This window comes from Symsagittifera roscoffensis, chromosome 7 (genome assembly GCF_963678635.1).
Source record: "Symsagittifera roscoffensis chromosome 7, txSymRosc1.1, whole genome shotgun sequence".
NCBI classification, from domain to species: Eukaryota; Metazoa; Xenacoelomorpha; order Acoela; family Convolutidae; genus Symsagittifera; species Symsagittifera roscoffensis.
In genome coordinates, this window is record NC_087068.1 from 41,994,727 (window position 1) to 42,017,201 (window position 22,475).

At 37.3% G+C, this 22,475-nt stretch overlaps 1 protein-coding gene across 1 annotated transcript in view; it reads left to right on the forward strand.

The window, feature by feature from the left end:
- The window catches only part of LOC134851347 (alkyldihydroxyacetonephosphate synthase, peroxisomal-like), a 181,910-nt gene that overhangs the window by 47,307 nt on the left and 112,128 nt on the right, over window positions 1-22,475 (forward strand). The window lies entirely within an intron of this gene.

Here is a 22,475-nt window from a genome sequence, read left to right on the forward strand (position 1 = left end):
TTCACAACTTTTTTTTCTTTTATGGGTTGAAAATTTAGCAAAAATTCATGGAATTTTTTGTTGCCCGCTCAAATTTTTCGCGAAAAAGCTGAAAAAGCTAGTGTATACTCAAAAAAAAAACAATTATTGTTTCGACTTTTGAATAGTTGTCCTCGGGGTGGTTTTTGTCTCCAAACAAACATAAAACTTTTCAACCAGGAATTTAAGACTGGATTTTTTTATATCATCCAAAATAAATTGTTTTCTTGAGCTCAAATTGAAAGAGATATTTCACCTGTAATTAATTTTCGAAAAACTATGGGAATTTAAATTTTGCTAGTTTGGCCAAATTGGGACAATTAGTGCCTGATGCAATTCGTTCTTATTACGCGTAATCGGAGACTAAATCCGTCTTACAAATCGTTTCGAATTAAATTGAGGCATGCCTTTTGGTGTAAACAGTGCTGTTTTAAATTAGTGGGACACGACAAACAACGGTGGAGAATTCAAACGGGTTTTTTCTCAGATTGGGTTAAGATCTGACAAAAAGTGAAAAGAACAAAAGTTTACCGAATTTCACCAGAATTAATATACATTTTTTAAGCAATTTTTTGTGTATTGCAAATAAGTTTTACACACCAATTGGTCATTTTGCTTTTTTAGTTAATCAAGCATTACCTTCAAACTACCTAATTTTTTGATACGAAAAATTTAAGCAAACGACTCTTAAAAAAAACAATTTTACGGAACCCGACAAAAAATTAGGGAGAAGAAATCCTACAAAAATTTGTATAAATGATTATATTTCGGTTTGATAGTCGAAAAAATTCAGTTTAGACTCAAATGTTTAGATTAAAAACAACTTTTGAACGTTCTGAGTTTTTTTTTGCAGATTTTATCCTATTGGTTTTTGTTGGGCTGTGGAAAAGTCTTTTTTATATAACTTCTTATCAATTACTTCGGCGTCAACTTTTGATTAAAAAAACGCAAAACTGATTATTTTTGGGATAAAAAGGGTTTTTGTGTTTCTTATTTATTAGAAAAAAATATACATACTTTTTTTTCTAATTTTCCGTTTTTTAAAGTGATCATTAGCTGATAGACCTTAAAATGCAGTAGGAACATTCAAGGCCCCGCCTTGATGCGAGAAGTCTTGTTTCTTTGCTGCACAAAAACCTCTCTCCAATTGTTTTAAATAAAACATGTTAAACTGTAGGTTAAGGAAAAATTGTAAACCAGGCAAAGCCCGGAATATTTTGACTGCTTTTGGGACTTTTTTTCAATTTTACAAAAATATATTCCCCACGCACTAATGTAACTACAAAGAGACGTTTTAGCGCCCTGTATCTTAATAGCACAACCAAATGACTTGTTTCAATTACATTTGGAATGCATGAATCCGCCGCTTACACGTGTTATACGAACGCAAACTATCGCTTATTAACTCTCAAAATTTGGCCAAATTAGCAAGTTTGAGCAGTCATAATTGTGTTAAAATTGATCATAGACAAATATAACTTTTCAAATTTCAGCTCGAGAAAACATTATTTTTTAGATTATTATAAATTCTGTCAAAAACGCTTTGTTAAAACGTCAAAAACTGAGTGAACAAAAAAATCACCTAAAGCACAAATACTCTTTAATTTCTTTGAACAATAACCAGCTAATACAGCCATGCGACATAGAAAGTGCATTTTTTTACTTAAACGAGCAATTGAACGGTTTTTTGTTCATGTTTTTGCCGTTTTCTCTGCAACTATTCAAAATATAGAATTGATATTTTGGCATATGCGAGAAAAAATTGTTTGGAAGGGCTCAGCAGGGCCGAAATTTGAGAAATATAATTTTAACGCGAGAATTAGCCAGAAAAACATAACTAGTTTTAGAGGTGTTCTAGCTGTGGAAATATCCTCGTATAGAACATCAGAAATTTGAATTGATCGATAACAAAATTGAACAAACTTTTTGGTCCGGCGTACAAAAACGGCTAAAATTTCATCAACAATTTTGCGCTGATTAACAGAATAAGTCAAGAAAAGAAATGTTCCGGCAAATATTTCGGAAAAGATACTGTTCTAATCTATGCACAGGTTTCTTATTAGCAGTTAAGTTGTCTAAAAACTGTCTTTATATTCCTGGTATAAGCTCCCGCTAATTTTAATATATGAGGCTTCAAAACAGATATGACCGTTTCTTGACGCCCGACCAAAAAACTCTTTCAAATATGTTATCTGTCATTTTTTGACAGCTTAAAGAGTACGCCATGTTCATCAGCTTCCCAAAATACTATTTTTAGCTATTGAATGCGAATTTCTAATTTAGTTTGCGAGGATGTTTCCACAGCTAGAACACCCCTAAAACTAGAGCTTATATTGTTATACTGGCTATATCACGCAATAAGAAGCAGATTTCTCAAATTTTGGCCCACCTAAGCCATTCCAACTAATTTCATCTAGCATATGGCAATTTTTCAATCCTATATTTTGAATAGTAGCAGAGAAAACGGCAAAAACGTGAAGAAACGTGAAAAATTCGTTCATTTGCTCGTTGAAATCAAAAAGTTGCAACTTCTGTCCCGTGACTGTAGCTAACAGCTCAACAGTTATATAAAAAAGCTATTGAGACTCATGCTAACATTGTTCAGGTTGATTTAAATTTCGTCAGGCTGTTTTGTTTTGTTTCAGAATTACTTCGCTACAATTACACTTCTAGGCTTCATCGTATTTTTTGCACTCATTCCAATTACATTTCAAGATCAAGTGGAGCAAAAAAACGAGGGAGACGAAAAAAGAAAAGATGATCAAATTGGCTCAATGGCATTTGGCAAACGAAGCACTAATATTGGTTTCATTAGATCGAAATTCAACCTGGAACCATTGAGCTACGAATACCTAAAAGTTAAATTAACCGGTTTAATCCTTGGATCAAAAAAACTGAAAACTGAGAGAATTGCTACTGGTTTTTTAGCAAAGTCGCGAAAACTACCAGAAGGCATCGACTATTTTTTGTGGGGATCTAAATGATTGTAAGTGTCATCATCGATCATTGTACAGATATACAAGAAAGCAACGACGACCTTATTTAACAAGACCTATTTAAACTCATAATCCTATCTTTTGTTTTCTTTAAAGATGTATAGTTAATATGGCTTACGCAATAGTTTTTTTTAGTGCCACAGAACTCAGAAATGACAAGGAACACAATGATAAATTGTTTTTTTTTGCCAAATAAAATATTGTACCGCTACCATCATCACACTTAGCGCGTAGATTGAGTTATCGTCGTTAGAATCTTTTCAGTCCATTTTTGTGTTCTAAAAACATCCATTCTATTAAAAGTCTATCCTGCCTGTGTGCTTGGATTTGTTTGTTACTCTACTTGAACAATTGAACAAAAATGATTGATTTTTTGTATAAATGAATGTAATCCCTGGAAATATGCCCAGGAAAGGGTTGAAAACTTTTCATTTTTCAATTTCAAAATTGATTTACTGATTTTGAGATTTTTCTTACGATTAAAAACTGGAGAAAATTTATTTGTCTTGCTATTGAAGTAGTGAAAAAGGAATTTTCAAAGATATCAAGTATCCATTGAGGAGTTTTTTGGAAAAAGGCAAGTTGTGTGAAAAAAAGTGGCATGTTGTGTGAGGCACGTTGTGTGACAAAAAAGTTCAAGTTGTTTCCCAAAGTTTAAATAACTAATAACAGCTTCGGATAAGAATTGATTTACGAGGTTAGCCGTGGTTGCCTCTTGACTCATAAGTTCAAGAATCGATGTTGCAAATTGCTGGAGCCAGCTTTCTTACAAATTCTATCGAACCTTTGGTAGAACCCGGACAAGAACAACTGAAGAACGAAGAATATGCAAAACCGCGACTCATTTGGAATCACCGCAACATCTATCCCGATAAAAAAACATAAATTCAATCAATCAAAAATTGACCAAAAATACAGTTCTGCAGCTGATCGAGTAAATATCCCTCTGACTTCACATCAAAACAACGATAGGGCTGAAGTAATTTCTGTTCTGATTTCCATCCACAAACTGCTTGTAAGCACATGATGAAAACAATCTGTATTACAACCATTTGGAGCATTACTGAAATGGATTACAACCAGCTCACAAAATGAGTACATCAACTGTTATGATATCGCAATATACTTTCGCATCCCATATTCTTGCAATTACCCGATTTTCTTCTTCTCTCAAGCCTAGAGCATACAAGAGAAGTGCTCCCAGATCTGTCGCAGTACCCGCATTCGAACTTGTGAACAAACAGGAATTTTATTCTCGCTAGCGTAAGAACGCAAAATACACAGGGAGAATTCGCTTTTCAAATATACCGAGTCGCAAACCAGATAGACACATCTGTCGGCTTCAAAAAAATTGGACTCGAAAATTTCACAGAAAACAACATCTGCGCATGGAAAACTGCGTGCAACTGCAAACGGGGCAAAAACAACTGGAAACTTTTCTACGGAAACGAAAGTGGATCAACTCCAAAGCTGTAAGACCACAACAAAACAAAAACCACAGCAACAACAATATCAACAAAAACAACAACAACCTGTTACCCCATCACTACCCGGGCTACCACATTAAAACAGCTACCAGCAAAAATTTGCCCATCGCAAACTAGGAATCCTAAGCTTCTAACATTAAAGTGCTATAAAGAGAATAACTCGAAAATTAAAAAATGAAATTTTTTGTATGAAATACGGTCATTTCCTAGTAAAGAGAGAAAGATCCGCTGGAAAAACGCCAAAAACAAACGTAAAACACGTAAACAAATCAAGTTCTCGTGTCGGGACTTACTGTTATATTTTCCGTCACTATAAATAAATCAAAATAAGCATTTCCTGTTTTGGAACGAGCTTACAGTGGATATTTTATAGTTTCACACAAAAACCAATCATTTTTTGAACACACTAATACAACTAAACTTTTGCCTCAAAAATCGAAACAAAATAAGTGAAAATTTGATTTTTAGTTTCAATTAAGCTTGTGAAGAAAAAGAGCACATTAAGCAAAACTCAAAAAAACCAGTTTATAGAAAAAAGTTCATCTTTGTAAGCAAAAAAAAACTCCTGGAAGAAATTCAGATGTTTGTAGCATCCATAATCTCAGATAGCTGAAAAAGTGACTGGCCGATTCGACGAATAGCGGACTGAAAGGATGGATTAATAGATGAATGGCTCAATGCTTAGCGGGATGACTGGCTGAATGTATGAATCGAAAGACGATTCGATGATGGCCGATGGATGGTTGGCTTCACTTCGTCTTAACCTAGGTACATTTGTCCCACCTGGTCACTGTCTGTCATAACATAGGTATTGGTGTACATGTTGAACCCATCCGCTTTGAGCATTATTTGATGTTTTCCGAAGACCTCTTCATGACGCCTATTGAGTTTCATGGTCTGAGTACCACCTGTGACCAACAGAGCTGGCAAAGCCTTTGACACGGTTCCTGGTTCTCTTTGCGGCATATAATCTGCAAAAAGATCGATGTGCATCATGGAGAAATCTAACGGTTTACTCAAACTCCTGATCAAGTGATGACCAGCCACCGAGTTTATCGAATGTATTTGCTGCCCTATTTTAAATCAAACTGCTAGGTGCTTTGGTCTCTTCTACTCAGGATGCTTTAAAAGCATTAAGTTTGTCCGCATTCTCTCATTATCCAACTCCAGCTTGACCCTCCAAGTAGTCTCCGTTGTTGCCGATTCCTGTAGAACTCTTTCATTGAGTCTCTGAGTGCTGCTTGGTTATCTATCCCGAAGTTTCAGGTTCAATTCCGTTCGCTTGCTCTTTTACTGCATTCATTTTAATTGGCACCATCACATGAAGTTTCTCCCTCTTTGCAGTTTCTGCTGCATTCTTCACGCGTGCACTCCTGATTTTGTTTTCAGTAGAGCGCCTCCTCATGTCTGGGATGATTAATAACCGCCACTATATCCGAGAAATACGGACAGCCAGATTTAAAATGGCTTTCCAAGTTGTAAAAGAAGCACTGAGGCCCAAAATTGTAGATGAACCCTCTTTTGAAAATTTCATAATCGATTTTTGATACATTTTCATCGTCGAGGCAAAAAATGATTTCCTTCTAACCCGCTTGTATATTAGACATGCTGATACACGATGATCCGTGGAACAGCAGTTTGCAAAAGAGTTTCTTTTGTCCATGTCAACCCTGTGATTGTACCAAATTTGTTTACCCTGACTTGCAGATCCATTGTTAAAATTGCAATAATTGATCATGTAAAAATCGGACTTCAGAAGCAGATGTTTCTCAGTTTAGCTTCAACTTCTCTCGTGTTGGTGCATCAGTAGAGAGCGGAAGGTAATGAGTTCTGAAACTAGTTCCATGTTCAGCATCATTTATCACAATCTACGCGTTTAGAGGCTACTGCCAACTTCAATCCACTGTTAGGTTGATCTGGTTGGCTTCGAGGTCTAAGAATTTACAAGTCATCTAGGAATTGGTTTTTTGTTTCATCTTCGCGTTTTTTGTAACACTTGTCACGACCTATTGTTATCCAGAAAGTTTTTTTTGAAACATTGTTTCCCTGATAGAAATTTTTGATATCTTACAGTTTACGGCAGTTCTTTCCAAGTTGTTAGTGAGTGCGCTTCATTCCTGCCTTCCTTTGTCACCTCTATCCAAGTGTCTACAGAAATATCCGTTTCGTCCTGAGAACATCTTGACTTCTTTCAGAGTCTTTTCGACTTCTCGCTGCAATCAGTGATTCTCGATAGTCTTGTCCAGAACGTCTCGGCTTGAATGACGTTGTTATTGCTGTAGTGTCTTGATTGTACCCTGCACAGTTGTGGGTCTCAGGACTGTAAACCATTGATTGCTATAGAATATCCCGGTTGTTAGTGTCCTTCGGATGAGCCTTTTCTCGGTTTCATGTAGCTCCCTCCTGACGAGCCTTCTCTTCCAGTTGGTTAGGCATTCCAAATTAGCCAATTGTTTGATTCGGGGACATTGCCAATTTTTGTTTCTCTGGAAGTGTTTGAGAGGGCTCTAGACAAAAAGTTATGGGGGGGGGGGGGGTGTTTGCTAGCTGGAAAACCCTGCCTTGAGCCTGTTCTGCTGCTTCGAGGCCTGTTTCCAGAGTTCACTAGATCATCCAGTCTGTTCATTATGGTCTGAATGCGCCTATTCATCATGGCGTCCTGTCTACTAAGCGTTTTTCTTGCTGTTCAGCTTCACAAGTCATCCCTAAGTGTTGCTCTTGATCCTCCATTTTATCTATGATCCTCGTCAAGGCTCCATTCACTGCTTACCCATCAGGTATCAAGGACTTTGAGAGGTATGGCGTTTTTCTCTTCGTGACAAGCAGCCTGGAATTGGTCGGGACCCGTGCCCGTCCTTGTGACTTGAAGGTTTTTCTCACTCTGCTTCCACCTGCTTCAGTGTTTTTAATGGCTGGCTGCTGAAGTCATGGTCACACTAACATGGTTGCCCGACGTAGTCTTCGCTAAGAAATCACTCGTTTTCTGTATGCCACTTCAAAGCGTATTGATCTTTCTGATTCTTTCAACTGGTCTGAGCTGCCACTTTCTGTTATCACAGTTTTTTCATTTTCATTAGTCAAACTGTCAAAGTTAAAATTTGATCTGTAATCTTGATCATCTTCCTCCTCAAAATTGGATTGTGCTGGCTGGCCGGTTTCATTGTCAGCCCCTGTTCCCACCAAGAATGGGAAAAAAATAGTCAGAGAGCCTTTTGGTCTCTCTGAGAGAAAATTAACTGTCAATTTTTGTAAGGCGCTCATTTTTGTGAACGCGAAAATAATTTTTTTTAAATATACCTACAATGAACATTCAGTTAATGTGCTGCAGGCAACAGTTGATTGTTAAGTAAATTGCAACTCTCACTCCGTGGGCTAACTCTCACTCAAGGGTTTTCCAATTGAGACGTATGAAAGCTAGTGCTCCTTTGAAATTGCAAAGTTATGTCTTTGTTCTACAGGAGTAGTTTTTCCTGTTAGCCAACTCTGTCACCTTGGTCTCCTTGATTCTCTCTTCCTCAAAAACTTCATCGTTAACTGGACTCTGGTACATCTCTTTTTCCAAACTTGCTGGTTTCGACTTGCCTTCGGAGAAGTTCTGGATTCTGGTTTTGACCATTTCTTCTAAAGTGTTCTTTCTTCTCCTTCTTGATTCGAGCCTCTCAGCTCCTCGCCACAAAGGTGTCGCTCATTGAGATTTTTATCTGTTTTGGTATGAATTTCCAACAGCTATCACACATTTTAGCTATCTTTGATGTGTCTAGACTCATCATCCTTATTGATCATCTAGTATCAATCACCTCTTCTTGTATTCTAATGAACGTTGCGCGATACTGAATAATAACTCTAACAAAACACGATGATTTGCTTGAATTAAAATTCCAAGTGACCGCGAAACTTTTTTTTCTTCTAAATTTTACCTGCAATGAACATTCAGTAAATGCGCTGTAGATAACAGTTGGTTGTTAAATCAATTGCAAGCACAATTGATGATTTCAAATCGGTTTTACCAGTATCAGGGGTTGATATCAGGTTTTGAAAATGAAAAAAAAATTTTTTTTTAAACAAGGCCAAATAATGCAACTAAGTTGTTGCTTGTTTGAAAATCGATTAGTTTTCCTAATGTTCAGTGCAGTGTTGAGGAGACAAAACTGGAGAGCTTTTTTTCCTGAAAGAAAAAGTTTTTTTTTGCACTCAACCAGTGTTTCTCTACTCATCTGCCTCAGGCTTGCTCGAGCTGGATCTACTTAATCACTCGGGAAAACCACTCCTCCAAACAAAGTTTTTTATCGAACTACCATCCGAAGATATCAATACAATGTGTTTCTTTGGTGTTCTGATAAAGATTCGCAAATCCCTGGGTCTCAGTTTGAATTGATCTTACATTAATTTACTTTTTCGTTATCTATGGACAAGTCACAAGTGCTGTCATTAGTTTTTGTGTCGTGTATGATTCGCAAACGTATTCTGATTTCCTAATAATTTTTTTTCTGAGGTGTTCGGTATGCGCATCTGCGATGCGACGTTCCGTTTGCGTAATGAAAAGGGTTTAAATTTTATCCTTCCGGATCTACGCCGGAGGGCCTAATTTCCGATCCTTCCAGTTCAAGGGTCTTGGGACACGCGCGGATTTGCAAAATTAGGACCATTGCAGAGTGGTGATTTCAAGTATCTTCCGGTTTGGGACCCTTTCGGATTGGCGAATTTGAGACCCTTTCAAATGGGCGATTTTGAACTCTTACCAATTGGTGAAGTAAGGCTCTTCTTGATTTGCTAAATTATGAAACTTCCGGATTGAGAATTTTCTGAATTGGTTAAACCGGGACACTCTATGACTGGTTGCCGTTTCCAGACCCTTCAGATTTGGTGTCCTTGAGAACCTTCCGGATTGTAACCGTTCGGGATTGACGAAATCGGGCCCTCCCAGATTGATGTTTTTGAGTTTCTTTCGCCGGATTGGGATCCTTTGGGATTGGTGAAATCGGGACCCCTCCAGATTGGCGAAATTGAGACCTTACCAAGTTGACGAAGTCAGCATTTTCCGGGCTGGCGAAATCGGGACTCTTCCGGATTGGCCTACAAACCGTGACCCTTCCGGGTTGGCGTTTTTGAGACACTTCCTGATTGGGAAATTTCCGGCTTGGCGAAATCGTTTCTGGCGTCCTTCTGGATTGGGACTCTTCTTGATTTCTGGAACAGATACTTTTCCGGACTGGCGAAACCAGAAACTACCTAGATTGGCGTTTTCGAGACTCCTCAAGATCGGGAACTTGTGGTTTGCCGTTTTCAGACCTTTCAGAACTGTCGTTTCTGAGAAAGTTCCGGATTTTAACCATTCGGGATTGGCAAAATCGGGATATATCCGGATAAGTTAAACAGGGACGCTTCCGAAATGACGAATTAGTTACCCCTCAAGATTGGATTTTTTGAGATTTGTCCGGATTCGGAAAACTACCGGGTTAGTGGAATCGGGCCCTCCTGGATTGGCGTTTTTGAGACTTTTTCGTGGGATTGGATCTTTTCCTGAATGGCGAAATTGGGACACTTCCTGGTTGGTGAAATTGGGATCCTTCCGGATTGGCGAAGTCGAGACACTTCTGACGTAGTTTTTTATACAGTTCGGGATTGTTGCCCTTCATGATTGGCCTAAATACAACCCATCCGGTTTGGTGAAACAGTCACTTCCCAAATTTGTGAATTCAAGACCCTACGACCTATCCCTTGACTATTTTGACAAACTTCCGGATCGGGATCCTTCTGGACTGTCGAAGTAGCAATCTTTCCGGTTTGGCGTTTTATAGCACTTCCAAAGTGGCGTTTTTGAGACTCCTCCGTATTGACTATTTTGACAAACTTCCGGATTGGGATCCTTCTGGATTGTCGAATTTGCAATCCTTCTGGTTTCGAGTTTTAAAACACTTCCGATGTGGCGATTTTGAGACCCCTCCGAATTGGGTCTCATCCGTATTGGTGAAATAAGAACCCTTCCACATTGGCAAAACTGGGACCCTGCCAGGTTGACAAAATTTGCAGCAATCCGGGTTGGCGAAATCGGTACCCTTCCGGATTGAGCTAATCGTGATCCTGCCGGATTAGAGTTTTTGATTCTTTTGCGGATTTGTGTTTTCGAGATACTCCGGATTGGGAGTTTTCCGGATTGCCCAAACCGGGACTCTCTCGCGATGCCGTTTTGAGACCTTTCCCAATTGGCATTTTTGAGACCCTTCCGGATTGAGAACCTTTCAAACTGCTAAAATAGGTGATCCTTCCAATTATCGTTTTCGGAGACCATTTCAGATTGGTGAAATCGGAACCATTCAGAAATTTTGAATTCGTAACCCTTCTGGGTTGAAGTTTTAGAGATCCTGTACAATAGGGACCTTTACAGATTGGCAAAATTGGGACCCTGTTAGGTTGGCAAAATTTGGAGCCTTCCGGATTGAGTCAATCATGATCCTTCCGAATTGGAGTTGGTTTTTGAGACTCCTCCCGATAGGCGTTTTCGAGATACTCCCGGATTGGGAGTTTTCCGGATTGACGAAATCGGTACACTCTTGGGTGGCAGTTTTGAGACGCTTCCGAACTGGCGTTTATGAGACGCAATCGGATTGTGAACCTTCCAGACTCCTAAAAAAGGGAATCATTCCCAATTATCGTTTTCGCAGACCCTTTCATATCGGCGAAGTCGGAACCATTCAGAAATTTTGAATTCATAATCCTTCCGGGTTGAAGTTTTTGAGATCCTCTCCTATAGAGACCCTTCCATAATAGCGAAATTGGGAATCTGCCAGGTTGGCAAAATCTGGAGCCTTCCGGGTTGGCGAAATCGCTTCCCTTCCGGATTGAGCTAATCGTCATCTTTCCGGATTGGAGTTTTGGAGACTCTTCCGGATTGGCGTTTTTGAGATACTTCAGGATTGGAAAATTTGAAATCCTCTCCAATGGGGACCTTTTCAGATTGCCATTCGGGAGATTTCCAGTTTGACAAAATCGGGATCCTTCCGGGTTGACCCAAACGTGATTCTTCTAGATTGGAATTTTTGGGACTCTTCCGGATTGGTGAAACAGGCACTTGGCGTTTCAATAATTTTTCTGGATTGAAACCTTTCCAGATAGGCGAAATCGGGATTCTTTCCGATTGGCGTTTTTGAGAATCTTCTGGGTTGATGTTTTTGAGACACTTCCGAATCGGGACCCTTCTGAATTGGCGAATAATCAATCTTTCCGGCTTGGCGTTTTAAAACCTATCCGAATTGGCGTTTTTGCGACCCATCCAAATTGGGGCCCTTAAGGGATTGGTGAAATCGGAACTCTTCCAAGCGGACAAAATTAAGACCTTTACAGGTCGTCAAATTCGGGAAACATCCGGGTTGCCAAAATCGGGAACCTTCTGGATTGATCTAAGCGTCATCCTTCCGGATTGGAGTTTTTGAGATTCTTCCGGATTGGCGTCTTTGAGACACTTCCGGATTGGCTACACTCCGAACTGCGAAAGCGGGAGTTCTCGGGTTGCCGTTTTGAGACCGTTCAAAATTGGCGTTTTTGAGATCCTTCCGGCTGGGAACCTTCCAGACTGCTAAATTAGTGGATCAATCCCAATTATTGTTTTCGGAGACCCTTTCAAATTGCCAAAATCGGAACAGTTCAGAAATGGCGAAATTGTAATCGTTTTGGGTTGACGTTTTTGAGATCCTTCCATTTGGCAAAATTGTGAATCTTCTGGATATTTTTGAGGTCCTATTGGATTGGAACTCTTCCTGATTGGAACTTCTCCTGAAACAGGGTTTTTCCCGACTGGAAAATTCGGGAATTATCCAGATTGGCGTTTTTGAGACTCTTTCAGATTGAACCTTTCTGGATTGGCGGAAATGGGCATTCTCGGGTTGCCGTTTTGAGACTCTTCAGAATTAGTTTTTTTGAATTCCTCTCGGATTTGGACCCTTCCGTATGGGCCGTTTTGATACTCTTCCGAATTGGCGAAATCAGGACACTTCTGAAATTTTTTCTGACACCCTTCCGGAATTTTGACACCCTTTGGGTTTTTTGGCACCCTTTTTGACACTCTTCCTTTTTGACGCATAGTTTGCGTTGTTCACCAAATGGGAGATGTCTAGAAGCAAAAATTTTTACCGTTCAATTGTTTAATTCCACGTTCCCTAACATTTCATTTTTATAAATATCCGAAATTGCGTTAGTTAGCTAATCCAACCTTTTTCGAGGAATCTAAAGTCTTTGCAAAACATTTTTGCGTTGACCGGAAAGAGTATACACTCGAACCAGTTTTTGAATTTAATTCTTTCAAATTTTTTTTTGATGCGTTAAATTCTCAAACATTTGTTTGCATGGTAAAACAAACGAACGGCATCGGTTCGATGATTCTAGATTTATAATATGAAACATAATTCGTTTTCTTTTAAAAATTCTCTGCGTATATAAAACTTGCCAATATTTCTCAAGCCAGTAAAATTATGAGTCTAATCTTTGAATGCCTACATTATTCTAGCTGATTGCACAAAAAACAAGGAAAAGCGTTTCGGCAAAAAAAAATGTGTGAGAAAACAATGCAATTTGGACCCTCAAGGAACGACTAAATTATTAATCAGACGCTGAATTACTCAGGAAGTCAGCGTCTTATATCGATGTAGAAAATGAATACATCCTAAAAACTTTGTTGTCCGATTAGCATTTTTTAAAAGATTTTTTTTGATCAAACAATCGGTTGTTAAAGGGTGGTCTTAGCGGGGGTTGAGCGTAATAAAAAAATATAAAATAAGTAAACGTCTTGATAGGTTTTTTCATAAAAGTTTTTTAAAAAAAACCTTGGCTGACGACTGTATTAACAATCAATGATTATCGATTTTTGTTGTTCATGATACTTTTTTTGCTCTTCCTCGCAAGTCTTGATAGGGCCTTTTCTTCAATCACTCCACCCTTCCGGATCGATTGAAAGTAAGCATCAATTTGTCTAAGCACTCAAATTAAAACTTTTACAAGTATAAAAAAGATCACTTCAGTTGATCGTTATAATCAGGTTTAAAATAAATTATAATATCGAATCTTTTGAAGCATGAACATTGGAACGCATCTTGTGTGCAAAGGTATGACTTATTTTTAGTTTTTTGGTTTTTTCTTAATTTTTGGTGTTTTCATGGTTATGCTGCTGGTATTGTAAAAGTTTTAAAATGTTTTTTATTTCAATTCCCAATAATTATTTGTGTTTGTTTCTATACCGCTCAAGTAACAGCTGGTCCACCTATCCTCCACGCCCCTTATGCGGGATTTTTCCTTCCTAACCAGGTAGAAAATAAATCAGTAAAACTGGAAGGCTTTTGCACTTTGGCCAACCCCTATGGCTGGCGTTTGGACCCTTAGGGAACGACTAAACTGTTAAAGACGCTGAATTACTCACGAAGTCAGCGTCTTATATCGATGTAGAAATTGATACATCCTAAAAACTTTTTTTGTCCAATTAGCATTTTTCAAAAGATTTTTTTGATCAAACAATCGGTTGTTAAAGGGTGGTCTTAGCGGGGGTTGAGCGTAATAAAAAAAATTTAAATGAATAAAGATACTCATAAATTGCCATTTCGAATGCTTAGCTCGAAAATTTGCAACTCAGTAGGAGGTAACTTTATTGCAGTCACTGTTGGGCCCCTCGCTATCTGATGTCATACTTGCTGTACCCAAATTGATGCAAAAAGATCAACAAAACCCAGCTTACTACTCCTCGCACGTCTTTATAGGTTATTTCTATAAAAGTTTTCAAAAAACACCTGGCTGACGACTGTAATAACAATCAATGGCTATCGATTTTGTTGTTTATGATACTTTTTTTGCTCTTCCTCGCAAGTCTTGATAGGGCCTTTTCTTCAATCACTCTACCCTTCCGGATTGATTGAAAGTAAGCATCAACTTGTCTAAGCACTCAGATAAAACTTTTACAAGTTTAAAAAAGACCACTTCAGTTGATCGTTATAATCAGGTTTAAAGTAAATTATAATATCGAATCTTTTGTAGCATGAAATTTAGAACGCATCTTGTGTGCGAAGGTATGACTGATTTTTACAGTTTTTTGGTTTTTTTCTGAATTTTTGGTGTTTCATGGTTATGCTGCTGGTTTTGTAATAGTTTCAAAATGTTTTTTTTTTCAATTCCCAATAATTATTTGTTTTTGGTTCTATACCGCTCAAGTAACAGCGGGTCCACCTATCCTCCACCCCCCTTATGCGGGAGTTTTCCTTCCTAACCAGTTAAAAAAAAAATCAGTAAAACTGGAAGGCTTTTGCATTTTGGCCAACCCCTATGGCTGGCGTTTGGACTCTTAAGGAACGACTAAACTGTTAAAGACACTGAATTACTCACGAATTCAGCGTCTTATATCGATGTCGAAAATTGATACATCCTAAAAATTTTGTTGTTCAATTAGAACTTTTTAAAAGATTTTTTTTTGATCAAACAATCGGTTGTTAAAGGGTGGTCTTAGCGGGGATTGAGCGTAATAAAAAAAATAAAATATGTAAAGATACTCATAAATTGCCAATTAAAATGCTTAGCTCGAAAGTTTGCAACTCAGTGAGAGGTAACTTCAGTGCAGTCACTGTTGGGCCCCTCTCTATCTGAAATCATACTTTCTGTACCCAAATTGATGCAAAAAAGATCAACAAAACCCAGCTTACTCCTCCTCGCACGTTTTGATAGGTTTTTTCCATAAAAGGTTTTAAAAAAAACCTGGCTGACGACTGTATTAACAATCAATGGCTATCGATTTTTGTTTTTCATGATACTTTTTTTTGCTCTTCCTCGCAAGTCTTGATAGGGCCTTTTCTTCAATCACTCTACCCTTCTTGATTGATTGAAACTAAACATTAACTTGTCTAAGCACTCAAATAAAACTTTTACAAGTATAAAAGAGACCACTTCAAGTGATCGTTATAATGAGGCTTAATTTAAATTATAATATCGAAAATTTTGAAGCATGAACATTGGAACGCATTTTGTGTGCGAACGTATGACTAACTTTTACAGTTTTTTGGTTTTTTCTTAATTTTTGGTGTTTTCATGGTTATGCTGCTGCTTTTGTAATAGTTTTAAAATGTCTTTTCTTTCAATTCCCAATAATTATTTGTTTTTGGCTCAAGTAACAGCGGGTCCACCTATCCTTCACCCCCATTATGCGGGAATTTCCCTTCCTAACCAGGTAAAAAACAAATCAGTAAAACTGAAAGGCTTTTGCATTTTGGCCAACACCTATGGCTGGCGTTTGGACTCTTAAGGAATGACTAAACTATAAAAGACGCTGAATTACTCACAAAGTCAGCGTCTTATATCGATGTAGAAAATTGATTCATCCACAAAACTTTGTTGTCCAATTAGCAATTTTTAAAAGATTTTTTTGATCAAACAATCGGTTTTTAAAGGGTGGTCTTAGCGGGGGTTGAGCGTGATAAAACAATAAGTAAAGATACTCATAAACTGCCAATTCGAATGCTTAGCTCGGAAATTTGCAACTCAGTGAGAGGTAACTTCAGTGCAGTCACTGTTGGGCCCCTCACTATCTGATGTCATACTTGCTGTACCCAAATTGATGCAAAAACGGTCAACAAAACCCAGCCTACTCTTCCTCGCACGTCTTGATAGGTTATTTCCATAAAAGTTTTTTAAAAAAACCTGGCTGACGACTGTATTAACAATCAATGGCTATCGATTTTTGTTGTTCATGATACTTTTTTTGCTCTTCCTCGCATGTCTTGATAGGGCCTTTTCTTCAACCACTCTACCCTTCCGGATTGATTGAAAGTAAGCATCAACTTGTCTAAGCACTCAGATAAAACTTTTACAAGTTTAAAAAAGACCACTTCAGTTGATCGTTATAATCAGGTTTAAAGTAAATTATAATATCGAATCTTTTGTAGCATGAAATTTAGAACGCATCTTGTGTGCGAAGGTAAGACTGATTTTTACAGTTTTTTGGTTTTTTCTGAATTTTTGGTGTTTCATGGTTATGCTGCTGGTTTTGTAATAGTTTCAAAATGTTTTTTCTTTCAATTCCCAATAATTATTTGTTTTTGGTTCTATACCGCTCAAGTAACAGCGGGTCCACCTATCCTCCACCCCCCTTATGCGGGAGTTTTCCTTCCTAACCAGTTAAAAAAAATCAGTAAGACTGGAAGGCTTTTGCATTTTGGCCAACCCCTATGGCTGGCGTTTGGACTCTTAAGGAACGACTAAACTGTTAAAGACGCTGAATTACTCACGAATTCAGCGTCTTATATCGATGTAGAAAATTGATACATCCTAAAAATTTTGTTGTTCAATTAGAACTTTTTAAAAGATTTTTTTTGATCAAACAATTGGTTGTTAAAGGGTGGTCTTAGCGGGGATTGAGCGTAATAAAAAAAATAAAATATGTAAAGATACTCATAAATTGCCAATTAAAATGCTTAGCTCGAAAGTTTGCAACTCAGTGAGAGGTAACTTCAGTGCAGTCACTGTTGGGCCCCTCTCTATCTGAAATCATACTTTCTGTACCCAAATTGATGCAAAAAAGATCAACAAAACCCAGCTTACTCCTCCTCGCACGTTTTGATAGGTTTTTTCCATAAAAGTTTTTTAAAAAAACCTGGCTGACGACTGTATTAACAATCAATGGCTATCGATTTTTGTTTTTCATGATACTTTTTTTTGCTCTTCCTCGCAAGTCTTGATAGGGCCTTTTCTTCAATCACTCTACCCTTCTTGATTGATTGAAACTAAACATTAACTTGTCTAAGCACTCAAATAAAACTTTTACAAGTATAAAAGAGACCACTTCAAGTGATCGTTATAATGAGGCTTAATTTAAATTATAATATCGAAAATTTTGAAGCATGAACATTGGAACGCATTTTGTGTGCGAACGTATGACTAACTTTTACAGTTTTTTGGTTTTTTCTTAATTTTTGGTGTTTTCATGATTATGCTGCTGCTTTTGTAATAGTTTTAAAATGTCTTTTTTTTCAATTCCCAATAATTATTTGTTTTTGGCTCAAGTAACAGCGGGTCCACCTATCCTTCACCCCCATTATGCGGGAATTTCCCTTCCTAACCAGGTAAAAAATAAATCAGTAAAACTGGAAGGCTTTTGCATTTTGGCGAACCCCTATGGCTGGCGTTTGGACTCTTAAGGAATGACTAAACTATAAAAGACGCTGAATTACTCACAAAGTCAGCGTCTTATATCGATGTAGAAAATTGATTCATCCACAAAACTTTGTTGTCCAATTAGCAATTTTTAAAAGATTTTTTTGATCAAACAATCGGTTTTTAAAGGGTGGTCATAGCGGGGGTTGAGCGTGATAAAAAAAATAAGTAAAGATACTCATAAATTGCCAATTCGAATGCTTAGCTCGGAAATTTGCAACTCAGTGAGAGGTAACTTCAGTGCAGTCACTGTTGGGCCCCTCACTATCTGATGTCATACTTGCTGTTTCCAAAATGATGCAAAAACGGTCAACAAAACCCAGCTTACTCTTCCTCGCACGTCTTGATAGGTTATTTCCACAATAGTTTTCAAAAAACACCTGGCTGACGACTGTAATAACAATCAATGGCTATCGATTTTGTTGTTTATGATACTTTTTTTGCTCTTCCTCGCAAGTCTTGATAGGGCCTTTTCTTCAATCACTCTACCCTTCCGGATTGATTGAAAGTAAGCATTAACTTGACGAAGCACTCAAATAAAACTTTTACAAGTATAAAAGAGACCACTTCAGTTGATCGTTATAATCAGGTTTAAATTAAATTATAATATCGAATATTTTGAAGCATGAACATTGGAACGCATCTTGTGTGCGAAGGTATGACTGATTTTTAAAGTTTTTTTGGTTTTTTCTTAATTTTTGGTGTTTTCATGGTTATGCTGCTGGTTTTGTAATAGTTTTAAAATGTTTTTTATTTCATTTCCCAATAAATATTTGTTTTTGGTTCTATACTGCTCAAGTAACAGCGGGTCCACCTATCCTTCGCCCCCATTATGCGGGAATTTTCCTTCCTAACCGGGTGAAAAAAAAATCAGTAAAACTGGAAGGCTTTCGCATTTTGGCCAAACCATGTGGCTGGCGTTTGAACTCTTAAGGAATGACTAAACTATGAAAAACGCTGAATTACTCACAAAGTCAGCGTCTTATATCGATGTAGAAAATTGATTCATCCACAAAAATTTGTTGTCCAATTAGCATTTTTTAAAAGATTTTTTTGATCAAACAATCGGTTTTTAAAGGGTGGTCTTAGCGGGGGTTGAGCGTGATAAAAAAAAATAAGTAAAGATACTCATAAATTACCAATTCGAATGCTTAGCTCGAAGTTTTGCAACTCAGTGAGAGGTAACTTCAGTCAGTCACTGTTTAGCCTCTCACTATCTGATATCATATTTGCTGTACCCAAATTGATGCAAAAACGATCAACAAAACCTAGCTTACTCCTCCTCGCACGTTTTGATAGGTTAGTTCCATAAAAGTTTTTTTTTAAAAAAACCTGACTGACGACTGTATTACCAATCAGTGGCTATCAATTTTTGTTGTTCATGATACTTTTTTTGCTCTTCCTCGCAAGTCTTGATAGGGCCTTTTCTTCAACCACTCTACCCTTCCGGATTGATTGAAAGTAAGCATTAACTTGTCTAAGCACTCAAATAAAACTTTTACAAGTATAAAAGAGACCACTTCAAGTGATCGTTATAATGAGATTTCATTTAAATTATGATATCGAATGTTTTGAAGCATGAACATTGGAACGCATCTTGTGTACGAACGTATGACTTATTTTTACAGTTTTTTAGTTTTTTTTTTAATTTTTGGTGTTTTCATGGTTATGCTGCTGGTTTTGTAACAGTTTTTAAAAAAATTTTATTTCAATTCTCAATAATTTTTTGTTTTTGGTTCTATACTGCTCAAGTAACAGCGGGTCCACCTATCCTCCACCCCCATTATGCGAGAGTTTTCCATCCTAACCGGGTGAAAAAAAATCAAAAAAACTGTAAGGCTTTCGCATTTTGGCCGACACCTATGGCTGGCGTTTGGACTCTTAAGGAATCACTAAACTATAAAAGACGCTGAAATACTCACGAAGTCAGCGTCTTATATCGATGTAGAAAATTGATTCGTCCTAAAAACTTTGTTGTCCAATTAGCATATTTTAAAAAATTTTTTTGATCAAACCATCGGTTGTTAAAGGGTGGTCTTAGCGGTGATTGAGCGTAATAAAAAAAAATAAGTAAAGAAACTCATAAATTGCCAACTCGAATGCTTAGCTCGAAAATTTGCAACTCAGTGAGAGGTAACTTCAGTGCAGTCGCTGTTGGGCCCCTCGCTATCTGATGTCATACTTGCTGTGCCCAAATTGATGCAAAAACGGTCAACAAAACCCAGCTTACTCCTCCTCGCACGTCTTGATAGGTTATTTCCATAATAGTTTTTAAAAAAAAACCTGGCTGACGACTGTGTTAACAATCAATGGCTATCGATTTTTGTTGTTCATGATACTTTTTTTGCTCTTCCTCGCAAGTCTTGATAGGGCCTTTTCTTCAATCACTCTACCCTTCCGGATTGATTGAAACTAAGCATCAACTTGTCTAAGCACTCAAATAAAATTTTTGCAAGTATAAAAAAGACCACTTCAGTTGATCGTTTTAATCAGGTTTAAACTAAATTATAATATCGAATCTTTTGTAGCATGAAATTTAGAACGCATCTTATGTGCGAAGGTATGACTGATTTTTACAGTTTTTTTGGTTTTTTCTTATATTATGGTGTTTTCATGGTTATGTTGCTGCTTTTGTAATAGTTTTAAAATGTTTTTTCTTTCAATTCCCAATAATTGTTTGCTTTTGGTTTCATACCGCTCAAGTAACAGCGGGTCCACCTATCCTCAACCCTCATTATGCGGGACTTTCCCTTCCTAACCAGGTAAAAAAAATAAATCAGTAAAACTCGAAGTCTTTCAAATTTGGCCAACCTCTATGGCTGGCTCTGGCGTTTGGACCCTTAAGGAACGACTAAACTATAAAAGACGCTGAATTACTCACGAAGTCAGCGTCTTTTATCGATGTAGAAAATAGATTCATCCCTAAAACTTTGCTGTCCAGTTATAATTTTTAAAAGGGTTTTTTTGATCAAACAATCGGTTGTTAAATGGTGATCTTAGCGGGGATTGAGCGTAACAAAAAAATAAGATAATTAAAGATACCCATAAAATGCCAATTCGAATGCTTAGCTCGAAAATTTGCTACTCAGCGAGAGGTAATTTCAGTGCAGTCACTGTTGGGCCCTTCACTATCTGATGTCATACTTGCTGTACCCAAATTGATGCAAAAACGATCAACAAAACCCAGCTTTCTCCTCCTCGCACGTCTTGATAGGATGTTTCCATAATAGTGTTTAAAAAACACCTGGCTGACGACTGTAATAACAATCAATGGCTATCGATTTTTGTTGTTCATGATACTTTTTTTGCTCTTCCTTGGAAGTCTTGATAGGGCCTTTTCTTCGATCACTCTACCCTTTCGGATTGAATGAAAGTAAGCATTAAATTGTCTAAGCCCTCAATTAAAATTTTTACATGTACAAAAGAGACCACTTCAGTTCATCGTTATAATCAGGTTTAAAGTGAATTATAATATCGAATGTTTTGAAGCATGAACAATGGAACGCATCATGTGTGCGAAGATATGAGTGATTTTTACAGTTTTCTGGTTTTTTCTTAGTTTTTGGTGTTTTCATGGTTATGCTGCTGCTTTTGTAATAGTTTTAAAATGTTTTTTCTTTCAATTCCCAATAATTATTTGTTTTTGGTTCTATACAGCTCAATTAACAGCGGGTCGACCTATCCTTCACCCATATTATGCGGTAATTTCCCTTCCTAACCAGGTAAGAAAAATAAATCAGTAAAATTGGCTGGAAGGCTTTCGCATTTTGGCCAATCCCTATGGCTGGCGTTTGGACCCTTAAGGAACGACTAAACTATTAAAGACGATGAATTACTCACGAAGTCAGCATCTTTTTTCGATGTAGTAAATTGATACAGCCTAAAAACTTTGCTGTCCAATTAGCATTTTTTAAAAGATTTTTTTTGATCAAACAATCGGTTGTTAAAGGGTGGTCTTAGCGGGGGTTGAGCGTAATAAAAAATATAAAATAAGTAAACGTCTTGATAGGTTTTTTTCATAAAAGTTTTTTAAAAAAAACCTGGCTGACGACTGTATTAACAATCAATGATTATCGATTTTTGTTGTTCATGATACTTTTTTTGCTCTTCCTCGCAAGTCTTGATAGGGCCTTTTCTTCAATCACTCCACCCTTCCGGATCGATTGAAAGTAAGCATCAACTTGAATAAGCACGCAAATAAAACTTTTACAAGCATAAAAGAGACCACTTCAGTTGATCGTTATAATCAAGTTTAAAAAAAAATTATATTATAATATCGAATCTTTTGAAGGATGAACATTGGAAAGCATCTTTTGTGCGAAGTTATGACTGATTTTTATGGGTTTTTTTGTTTTTTCTTAATTTTTGTTGTTTTCATGGTTATGCTGCTGGTTTTGTAATAGTTTTAAAATGTTTTTTTTTCAACTCCCAAAAATTAATTGATTTTGATTCTAAACCGCTCAAGTAACAGCGCGTCCACCTATCCTCCACCCCCATTATGCGGGAATTTTCCTTCCTAACCAGGTAAAAAAATAAAATCAGTAAAACAACCCCTATGGCAACCCCTATGGCATTTTGGGCAACCCCTATGGCTAGCGTTTAAAAACCTTCGTAATGGCATCCAATGGGCGCGGAGTGGATCGCATCTACGTTCGCCAATCATGATGTATTAAATCACACTCAGGAGGGCCATTGAAACAGCTGTTTTTTTCGCCCGGAAAAAAACAACGGATAGTAAAATTAAACCCTATTACGATTGGCTAGCGTCAAGATGAATACTAGGATGATTTTAACCGTT